Source organism: Panthera uncia, chromosome B1 (genome assembly GCF_023721935.1).
Source record: "Panthera uncia isolate 11264 chromosome B1, Puncia_PCG_1.0, whole genome shotgun sequence".
Classification (NCBI taxonomy): Eukaryota; Metazoa; Chordata; class Mammalia; order Carnivora; family Felidae; genus Panthera; species Panthera uncia.
In genome coordinates, this window is record NC_064811.1 from 140,261,861 (window position 1) to 140,273,783 (window position 11,923).

Consider the following 11,923-nt stretch of genomic DNA (forward strand, 5'->3'; position numbering starts at 1 on the left):
TTAAATTTTATCAAAAACATTGCTGAAATCAGAATGTGTGTAGGCATGAAAACCTGGCCAGCTCTCATGATTGGAGATTACATCTCCTGTTTCATTTACACTAAGTAACAATCAAAGCAAAGGATACATGGAAGACCATAGGTAGAGAGAAAACAAGTGGTTGAGTCTCCCAGGTACTTTCCTGGTAGAGAACAGTCCAAACTTTGATGGTCTCATCCAGTTCCAGATATGCAACGGTTTTGCTGCATGAATGTTTCAGAATAACTTCACTTCCTTGGTTTTTGTATTGCTGGGTTAATACCACTCATGTGAGATCTCAGTGCCAGGGCCTACCATATCCTGAGCTATGCTCTTCAAGATTATTAATAACCAAAGCTGGAACAGAGTCATCAAAATCGCACTACTCTGCCTTAGTTATCCTTGTATCTTCTTCCTAAATCCCAGTGCCTGCTACAATCACTAAGTAAACCTTTGCTATGTGAGTGAATAAATTAGTAAATTAATGGACATTCAGATGGATGTTCGGTTCAGACTTTTTTTTTTACTTAATCCCTCATGGAAAAGCTTTTTCTTTACATTTGTTCACAAGTATAACTATAATGATTTATTTTAGAAATTTATCAGAGAAAAATATAATTCTCTGATTCAGCTTTCTCCTATATTGAAATTAAAAATTTCCTCCTATTATATCAGATTTGATCATATTATTCTCAAAACTGGGACAGCAGGACCCCTCTTACCTGTTAAATTCTTCTAGTTCTATATCTAGAGCAATACCAATCAGATATTACTAATTAACTCTAGAAATACTGATTCATTCTACCTTTGCTGACTGAATCATGTTATTTAGATGTAAATCTTTATAAAAACAGCTTATATATGAACATTCATTTTCTATTGCTTATAATTGACATTAACATATTAGTTTCACTGTGCATTTATTTTGCATGGATGATATTTACAAATTTATTTACACTTTAATAAACTTATAATGTCTTGTGATAGGAATAATAATAAAATCATAACAAAAATTGTTACTCTAAATTGAGGATCCATAGTGTTCCAGAACCTGAGTAAGATCACATTCACACATTATTTTACTTGCTTTGTACAATTCTGTAAAATGTGTGGCATTATCCCTATTTTTAAACTTATGTTGCCTAGTTTTTCAGTAAAAATCTATAAAGACATATAAAATAAAAGTGAATGAATGCCAAATTAAATTTTATTTCAATCAAAGTTGAATCTACTTTTCTGATAGAAATAAATTAATCACAGCAATGAAAAACATTTCTAAAACTGAAAATTTGCTGTTGCAATGATTTCACTCAACTCTATGGATCAAATTCTGCAAGTTTTTAAAAATACCATACTCCAAAATGCATTTATTTTATCTATCTATCTATCTATCTATTATTTTAGTAATTTCCATTTGACTGTATTTTTCTAAAAGCCAAGTATTTATGTGAGTTTTCTTTGTGGGTCCTGTGCATCCGGGCTCTAACAAAGAGAAACCCAGGTGTCACAGGCTTTCTCTTTATTGCTTCTCAGAATTTGATCATCCTCCGTCCAACATAAGAAGATCAGGGTCTTGAATAGACCATCTCACTCAGGATAAGTCATCAAAGAGAGTGGGGAAAAAAACCATTTTGCTTTTTTAAGAAAAACTGTTATCTAAGTCCTAATCTGGTTCTTACTGAAGCTGAAAGAAGGAGTTTCAAGCAGCAGCCTGGCAGGTATTTGATAGACTCTATATTATCGGACTGACAATTTTTTTCCTCTGTCACACCCGTATTTGTAAACCCTACTGCACGGTGACTAATGATGCCAAAGATGAACAATGAGCAGAGAATAGAAAAAAAAAGATGAAAAGATGCTGTGTTGGAAAAGGAAAGAGAACAGCCCTTCATCATTCTATCAGAGCTTCGGCTTTGTGCTCTGTAGGTCACTGTCAATCAACACAGAAGTAGGGCAAGGGGGACAAAAAAAAATTCATTAAAATAAAGTGTTCAGAATGTTACAGGGATTCATAATCATCAGGAGGCGAAGAGTTTTCCTGTCAGAGCTACTAAACTACTTATCTTTCTGGATGATAGAAGATTATGCTAGATAATATGTATGTATACCAATAAACTCATTTGTGCTTATAAGGTGTATTAATATTCTAGCAGTAATAAACAAATAAATTTGCTTCTGATGAAACAACTCATTTGGCAGCTTATCTCAAGAAAACTAAGGTTTTATACTTTAATTCCCTTTTATCATATTTCCTGAACCTAGTGAATGGAAACTCTATGTGGTTTAGTTTCTTGGAGAATAATTTAAAAAAAGAAAAGAAAGGAAAAAAAGACTTCAAAATTTCCTGTTATATTAACATAGAAATGCAAGATTGACGTGCATAGAAGTGCAAGTTTGGGTTATGTCAAAATGGTTCTCAAAAAGAAAGACTCAACTAATCCCAAATAATTTAGGGAAATATATTTAAAATTAAAAAGTTTTAATTTATTGTGATATTATTTTTATTCTGAGAACACAGGTGAATCATCCTGAAGTTCAGAATGATCATATAGGTAGTAATGGTGAAAAGTTGAATTATAGGTTGCTTTTAAATGATCTGACATCTGCTTTCTGCTCTACAAGTTTCTGCAAACATTATTCCACACAGCAACAGCCACAAAAGGATTTGGGGCTGGTGTGGGTCTTAAAGTTAGAACACGTGGACAAAACTGAGAGAGAGCTCATGCACATGCACAGGTGAGAGGCAGAGAGGGGGCAAGAGAATCCCAAGCAGGCTCTGTGCTGCCAACACAGAGCCTGACCTGGGGCTCAGTCCCACAAGCCATGGGACCATGACCTGAACCAAAACCAAGAGTCAGATGCTTAACTGCCTGAGCCACCCAGGTGCCCCAAAAGTTATCAATCTTTTAATGAAAACACTGACCAATCTTGAAGCTATATTACTAAATAATAGATTAAGAATTCCCACTGGATTCTCAGTTCCACGAAGGCATGAACTGTTTTCACATTGTTTATTCCAATTTTGGTAGGCTAAATGTGAGAAAAGAAAAAGGGCTGATCCCTCAGATAATTCACTCAATGCTGAGCAAAAATTAATCATATCTCCATTAATAATGGATAAAATTGTCAATGCAGCTACAAAGGTTCTAGCACATCATAAGTGTTCAATAAATGTGGCCACCTCTCTATTCTTTCTTCTTACTTTGAACTGTGAATATTCTAAGAGCTCAATCTCATATGATTGCTGACATCTTCTAATCGATATATTTCTCGTGATTGGTTAGATCTTCTTCCTACAATGAGAAATAATATCTTTGACTTTCTTCAGTGATGTTTTTCATGGTGTGGGGGGGGGGGATATGTAAGATATATTTTTACTGTGAAAATATATTTAAATAGGTGCTTTAATGAAAAAAAATATGTCTTCCATTCATAGATGTCCCAGCAAAGCTCATTTAAAGGTTAAATAATGTTTTTAGTTAAAAACTTTTTTTTTTCTGTTTGCTATTTTTTATAATATATGGAGAAGACACGTGACTTGCCATGCCTAGCTCCAACTGTCCCGGAAATATCAGCATTCCTCTCAATTTCACAGAACGTTAAAACAATATAATCATAGTCTAAACTCTTCTGTGTCTCTGTGTTATTTTGTAAGGACTGCCCATTGTGAGCAGGGAGAACACGGAAAAAAAGATAAACTGGGTTTCTGAGAAGTCTCTGAAGACCAAACTCACTTAATCCTGTTGGAAATGCCCTCCAGCTTGTTTCCCATGGCTCCTGTTCTCACACATGCTCCTAAAGCCAAAACTAACACATAATGTATACTCTTCTAACTAATTGAGGGTTATTGGTTAAATCTAAAAGAGTGTTTAGTTGTTGGTTTTCCCTTCAGGAAATAAGCCACAGTCATATTATAAATGCTAAAACATGACAATAAATTTCATGGTGTATCTTGGTCAGGTATAGGAAGACTGTGATTGCGTTAACAAGACATCTCTGGAATATTTTATTTCTGAGTTAGACTTCAGTTTAACTACATAGCTTTTGATTGAGAACAAAGAATAGAAATAATGTTAGTTTCAACAGTGGAATGCAAGTAAAATGTAAATACTCTAGGGTATATCTAGATACCTATCATTCTTTCTACAATAACATTCATCTCTGACAAAGAACTCTGTTTGTGGAAGCTCACTTTGTTAAAGGTTAGCTCTGGGGGGGAAATGGAGATTCAAAAGCAATGCAGGAAAAACATGGGAGGGGAAAGATCACATTTATATCATTCTCTTGGATATCAGACAAAGAAGGAAGGAAAAGAAGTCTAACTTTAGTGTAGCTAGGTTACACGAATGATGGAAATTAAATCTAATAATTACAGAAATGTCATCTTTATTTTTTTTAACGTTTATTTATTTTTGAGACAGAGAGAGACAGAGCATGAACGGGGGAGGGTCAGATAGAGGGAGACACAGAATCTGAAACAGGATCCAGGCTCTGAGCTGTCAGCACAGAGAGCCGGATGCAGGGCTCGAACTCACGGACCGCGAGATCATGACCTGAGCCGAAGTCGGCCGCTTAACCGACTGAGCCACCAAGGCGCCCCAAGCAATGTCATCTTTAAATAATAGAACATTTATGATCATAATGCTATTTACAAAAGGGACACACAGTAAATAGTAGGAACTAATCTTTAGTGAGCACTTACTATGTGAAGAGCCCTCTGCTAAGCAATTTGGCTCTTGCTAGGGCTTGAGAAAAATAACACTTCTCTTTTTATCCTCAGGTCTCCAGGCGCCCATGATTCATCATTGCCATTAGTTCATTGAAAAGCCAATATTTCCCCCCCATTTTCTTTAGTGCTGCTTCCTCACCATATAGAACAGTGTGTCTGGCTCAGAGTAGGTGCTTAACAAATACTGGAAATATCAGATAAACTAGTATGATGCTCTTAAAGAAAGAAATTACAGAAAGACAAAGATATAAATGTAATTCTGAGAATTATATGTCTTACAATAACATCTCAACTTTGCAGCTAATAGCGGGTACCATTTTATAAAACACTTACTATAACTAGGACACGAACATTATGAAACCAATCTTTTCATCTTTACTTTTTATTTCACAAACTAATCTTAGAAAGCTCATGTTGCTCAAGATCACACAAATAATAATTCTTATAATAAAAAATTTGAACCAAGAAAATTTGGTTTTCAAAAGCCACCTAAGCCATAGTGAATTACGAAACCATACTGCTTTCCACACTACATTGATCGTGAGGTTAAGAACTAAAAGTAAATAAGCGGATTTATAAACGTTTTATTGTAAATTAGTTTTGAAGATTTTTATTTTGTGAGATATCCTTCTAAAATCACCTTGGTCATAATTATTTGATGCTTAAGCAAGGACTTAGGAAATCATATAGATAAAAAGTATCTAAAACAACAAGGTATTTTGTAATTTTCAAAAGGCATTACATTTTAACAACACTTTGGATGAAGAGTTTTTAATTTTTATAAAGCTATTTCAAACTCAAGCTTCTGTACATAAGACAATGTCACCAAATCAAATTAAAATATGAAAGAAAAATCTATACTTACTGGTTATACAAAAATTTTTATCTATATAGTTCATCATTTCTCAAACTGGGTATCAGTACCTGTGAACAATGACGGTGGCAGAGACCTGGGATATACAGTTGACACTAGACCAACGCAAGAGTTAGTGAGGCTGAGCCCTGTGCACTCAAAAATCAGCATATAACTTTGGACTCCCCGGAAACTTAACTACTAATAGCCTACTGTTGACTGGAGACTTACCCTAATATAAATTTTCAATGAACACGTATTTTGTTTGTTACATGTATTATATGCTGTATTCTTATAATAAAGTAAGCTAGAGGAAAGAAAATGGTGTTAAAAAATTCATAAGAGGGGAGCCTGGGCGGCTCAGTGGGTTGACCATGTGACTCTTGATTTCAGCTCAGGTCATGTTCGCACAGTCATGCGATCAAGCCCCGCATTGTGCTCTGTGCTCAACAAGGAGCCTGTTTAAGATTTTCTCTCTCCCTGTCTCTCTGCTCCTCCCTTGCTGTCTCTCTCTCTCTCTCAAGTCAAAAATAAGGCATAAGAGAGAGAAAATACATTTGAGGTGCTTTACTGTAAAAAATCTGTGTATACGTTGACCAGCATATTTCCAGACTGTATGGTTCAAGGGTCACCTGTGTAAGAATGAAGTATGTCAGGTTCATCTACTTTTTATGTTCTACTACCAAGCTATTCTCCTTGTAATAATATTTAGAGCGAAGAAACTTAAGTGAACATAGTAAAATACAATTAATTTGGAGGGAGAGGGCTGCTATCAATATTTACAGATTTAACAGTTACTCCTATTAATGCGTAACAATGTAAATCAGTTCATAACTTTGTCCTTATTCATATAAAAATTGTCAAAAATACTGACTTCAAAGCCTCTTGGTAGGAGGTTTCAACAACCTGACGGCAGGTAACTCTGGCCTGGTTCAAGATAAAATGCAATGTTTGACAAGGGAGGTTGAAGTTGGAGCCAGAGGCCAATATTAAAAGACTTCATAGAAACAATAACTCAGGTAATACAAAGTAGGTCTCCAGATGGAGGTTTCTCTGAGTTTTTAATTATTTTGTTTTGCTTCAAATAAGTGCAATTAGCCAGGCCTATTAGGTAATAATATTTTTGTTTATAAATACCTTCTGTTTAAATAGTAAAAATTATAATCTTTTGAAAACAATTTTTTAAAAGTTTGATAGCACTGCATACATAGTTTGTCTACCTGTGTTATTGATAGACTGCAATGCAAAAGAAAATTTGAAAATAAGAACAATAAAACAACAGCAGTTCATTTGCATAGAATCTCTGAATTGCTCAAGTCGCTTTTATTTTGCCTTATGGCAAATGTTTTTCATCAGCCTCAGATGTAGAATGCATTTCTATTGGCTACAATAGCTCTCTAACAGCTGAAGATACAGCATGAGTCCAAAGACTAATAGCAACCTTAAAATAAATCACTTTTATTCTACGCAATAAGGCAAAGCCATTTCACTAATGGATCACAAAGAGGATAAGAACATGACACAAATGTTAGTCTAAATTGAATATAGTGAACACCATTAGTTCTTTAGACTTCACTGCTAATATGTATATAAACTGTTCAACAGATTGGGGTATCAGATCTTTTTTTTTATGTTAAAAATGGAGGTTTTTAAGTGGCTTAATTCAACTTGTGGAACACATAACATTTGTGTCCAAAAAGCCATCATTCATTTTAAAAATCTCTTTGTTTTTAGTACTTTCATTGTCTTCTCCATTTTCTAAGTCTATTTATGAATAGATTATTTTATTTAGAAGTCATTATTGATTACAAAGTAAAAGCCCGGAAGATAACACACATATACCCAAAAACCAATTCCAGAAGCCCAGACAATGCCTTGAGTAGAATTGACATTTCTTGAAATTGCTTATGTATGCAGACATAAAAGTTCACTAAGTAGATGTAATTACAGCTTTTACACCAGTCTAATTAAACAGCACATCCATCATATATATTGTCTACTTTGCTGAGAATTATATAAATCAATTTGAAACAGAGCAGGCCGTGAGTTGCTTCTGTGTCCTCACCTGCTGATAATAACTGTAAACAAGCAATAGCCAAGAAGAGAAAAGTCTTTCATATCAGAAAGTGATAAATTATATGATTTCCTATTCTCAGTACTTCTTGGGTCAGACCAAAAAGTCTATTTTGTGCATTGTAATTATCGTACATTATTTATTTGGAACTGAAATTTATCATGTGTTGTGAATCAACAGCATTATTTTACTATTAAGTCAAAGGGGGAAAATGATTTTCTTTATGATAAAGCAGTAAGTATGTTCAATGGATGTGCAGGACTCATTCAAATTATAACTTCCATTGAATGCATTGTGGGCCAATTTTCCTACATTTAAATAAAAGGAAGGAAAAAAGTTTATAATTACATTTTAATCAATATGTTCTCTGCTTTTTGGTTTATTTAAACTTTGGCAATTTGAAAAGAAATGTTTCCTCTCATTATGAGGAAATAGTATAGTAAGTGATTTCAGATGATTACTCAACAGACTATAAATTACCATAGGACCTCACCATGTACTTGAAGGACACAGGTCCAAGGTGTTTAGTTGTCTAGAATTTAAGAAGAGAAAGTTAAGGCTTAATTTTAAAGGTTAAGAGTAAAGGAGGAGAGGAATTTTAATACCCAATACCATCTTAGGGAGGTATTAAAAATATGGAGAGATCAAGCTTTTCTCACTTGGGGAAACTGAAACCCAATTCATTCTTTCTTTCCTTATGAATAAAACCAATGAACAAGCAAAAAAAGCAAAGTCAGTTTTCAAATCAGTCATCAATACAGTGAGAAGCATGAATGGGGAATGCAAACATTGGAAGTCCATTTCTTACACCATAGAAAACCATTTCTTTTTTTTTTTTCTTTTTTTTTTTTTTAATTTAGAGAGAGAGAGAGAGTGAGATGGAGTGAGAATACCAAGCAGGCTCCCCACTGTCAGTGCAGAGTCAACGCAGGGCTCAAACTCACAAACTGTGAGACCATGAACTGAGCCAAAATCAAGAGTCAATCACTCAACCGACTGAGCCACCCAGGTGCCCCCATAGAAAACCATTTCTTGGCAACCTCAGAGGGAGGGAAAGTATGCTTTCCTGCTCACTGATTTTTCACTGAATTTATCCACTGCATTAAAGTTCCAGAAATATTACTCTGCAAATATGCCTTTACATACTACTTAAGATGACCAGAAAAGACAAATCGGCTCAGGTGCAAAAGACGCAATGCCAGTTGTGACAACTGAGATCATCAAAATTGATAAATTTTTAGGTACCCTGACTAAAAAAATAATAAATAACAAATAATAAATAACAAATAATAAATAATAAATTGTAATTGTAAGAAAACAATTACAGAAATCAAGAATGAAAAATGAAAGAGGACATTACAGGAACTGCATACATTTTGAAAAGTCATAAGCAAATATTGTTTTTTAAATGTTGCTAAGAATTGACAAAATTAGGTGAAATGGACAAATTCCTAGAAACAAATGAAAACTAAAATTGTTGAAAATTGTTGAAAACTAAAATGGAAATTAAAAATCTGAAAAGACCCATACCTGGTAAATAAATGTAATTGAACTGCAACTCCCAAACATTTCTGGTGAAAATTCAAACAGTATGGCCACTTTGCAAAACAGCTTAGCAGTTTCTTAAAATCTAACTGTATCATTCTTGTATGATGCTGCAATTCTACTTCTAAATATTTATATCAAGAGGAATGAACATATGTCCACACAAAGACTTGTATGGTAATATCCATAGAGGCAGTATTTAAAATATTTCCAAACTGGAAACAATCTAGTTGGGAGATAACTTATAGCTATGGTACTAAGTTTTTTCCTAGGGTGTTACATGATCTAAGCTATCTTATTATAGATCATGAGTATTCTGACCCCTTGATTCTGCTACCAGTCTAGATTCTCCCTGTATAATCAGATAATTTACTCTGATTCCCATTAATATTTTATAATACATTTACTTAGGGATGCTGAACTTTCTCAGAACTTTAATAGGTAAATAGATTAGAGGAGGAGAGACGTTACTTACTCAGGAGAGTGTAGGAAACTGCAAGAGTTTCAGTTAGGCATTGAGACCCTCTTCCCTTGTGCTCCCTCTTTTGATCTTCGTACGTGAATACGTTCTGTTCTTGATCTCAATACCTCTTTTTGGTCCCTTTCTAAGCCTTTAATATTTCCTTTCTTTTGGAATTATTCATTACCATTTGCATGACCTTTTCCTTCTTCATGAGTTTTTAACCATTTATATTTCAATAATATATTTTTTAATTGCTGTGACAAAATATTTTTATTTCTCATTTGCATTGTAACCTATAAAAACATCAAAAAACACAACAGAACAACTTTTTGTGCAATTAATATTCATACCACCAATATTCTTTCTCTTATAATCCTCACAGTAAAGGATTTTATTTTTTAATTTTTTTTAACGTTTTAATTTATTTTTGAGAGAGAGAGAGACAGAGACAGAGTACTAGTGGGGGAGGGGCAGAGAGAGAGGGAGACACAGAATCCGAAGCAGGCTCCAGGCTCTGTCAGCACACAGCCTGAAGTGGGGCTCCATCCCAAGAGCCATGAGATTATTATCTGAGATGAAGTCAGATGCTTAACCAACTGAGACACCCATGTGCCCCTTAATCCTCACAGGAACTTTATAAAGTAAATACTATAATTCTTCTTATTTTATGTATTAGAAAAACAGAGTGTTAGAGCTAATGTTTTTTTGACACCAAGATTTTAACAATGCTGGGTCTGCCTCCAAGATTTGTTTTATTCCTTTTAAATGTTTTTAATGTTTATTTTATTTTTGAGAGAAAAAGAGAGAGCGCAAATGGGGGAGGGGGAGAGAGGGAAACACAGAAATCTGAAACAGGCTCCAGGCTCTGAGCTGTCAACACAGAGCTTGACGTGGGGCTCAAACTCATGAGCCATGAGATCATGACCTGAGTTGAAGTCAGATGCTTACCAACTGAGCCACCCAGGTGCCCCACGATTTGCTTTCTTAACATCATATTGTGATTTTGTTTTAAATAGAATGTAAAACAACAAAAATCCAAATAACATAGTTATGTTTGAGGTTGAAGTTACCATATACAATGTCAGAAGATGGAATGCTCTTCAATTTTTCTGTAATAGAACTGCCCATAAGCCTTAGCCCAAAGGGATGATGTCTTTGATACAGGGGAGAAAATTTCATACACAGACTAAGTTAAGAGAGCATATTAAGTAATGATAATAAGGCAAAACCAAAAGGTGAAAACAAAAGCACCACATGAAATTAAAAATCAGTTTTCAAGTATTTTAGTGACAAGTACTTAGACAATAAGTTCCTCAGCATTCTAATTTATTTCAGCCATTAGTATGACCATATAATTTTTAAAATCACCTTGAATAACTGATCACTTTTTACAGATTTATCTCTATTTATAATCCAAAGTAATTTTATTAATACATTTACTTAAGATATACTAAGCAATAATTATATTTCAATATTACATTATTATTAGACAATTATATTATTCTGAGTGTTAGGGATAGAACAGTGAACAAAAAGGACAAAAATTTCAGTTCTCATCAAAACTACAAACAAGAAAAATATTTGAAACAATCTTTCCATCTATGTATCTATTTATCTATCTAATATAGTAAATTACAAAGTCATAAATGGCATGAGAATAAATAAAGCAGAAAAGAGAGATCTATAGGCTTAAATGATGAATGCAATGCACTTTCAGATAAAGTGGGCAAAGAATCTCACTGAGACAAGAACATTTAAGCAAAGACTGGAAAACAGTGAGCATGTGATTCATGATCATAGTATGGGAAAAATTGTCTTCAGCAGGAGAAACATCAAGTTGGAATTGTTATTGTTGATTTTTGGAAGAGGAAAGAAGTGCATTGAAGATGGAGTACAGCTAGGAAAAATGAAAGTAAGAGCAGGTGAGGTTGAAGAATTGTGGGAGGGGATTGATGGAGAGCCTTGTAAACTAGTGGGAGGTTTTAAGGAGATCAGTGACACAATCTGACTTAGATTTTAACAGAATGATACTGAATTGTTTGTTGAATAGGTTGAAGACTTATACCCAGAAGGGGGTTGGGCCACCAGCAAGTAAATAGAGAGATCATCTACAGGGTTATTGCAGGTGAGAGAATGATGGTGGCTTGAATCAGGGTGGTAGGTTGGAAGTGATGAGAAGTCACAAGATCCTAGAGGATAATTTTATGATAGAAACAATAGGATTGGTTGATGGATTGAATG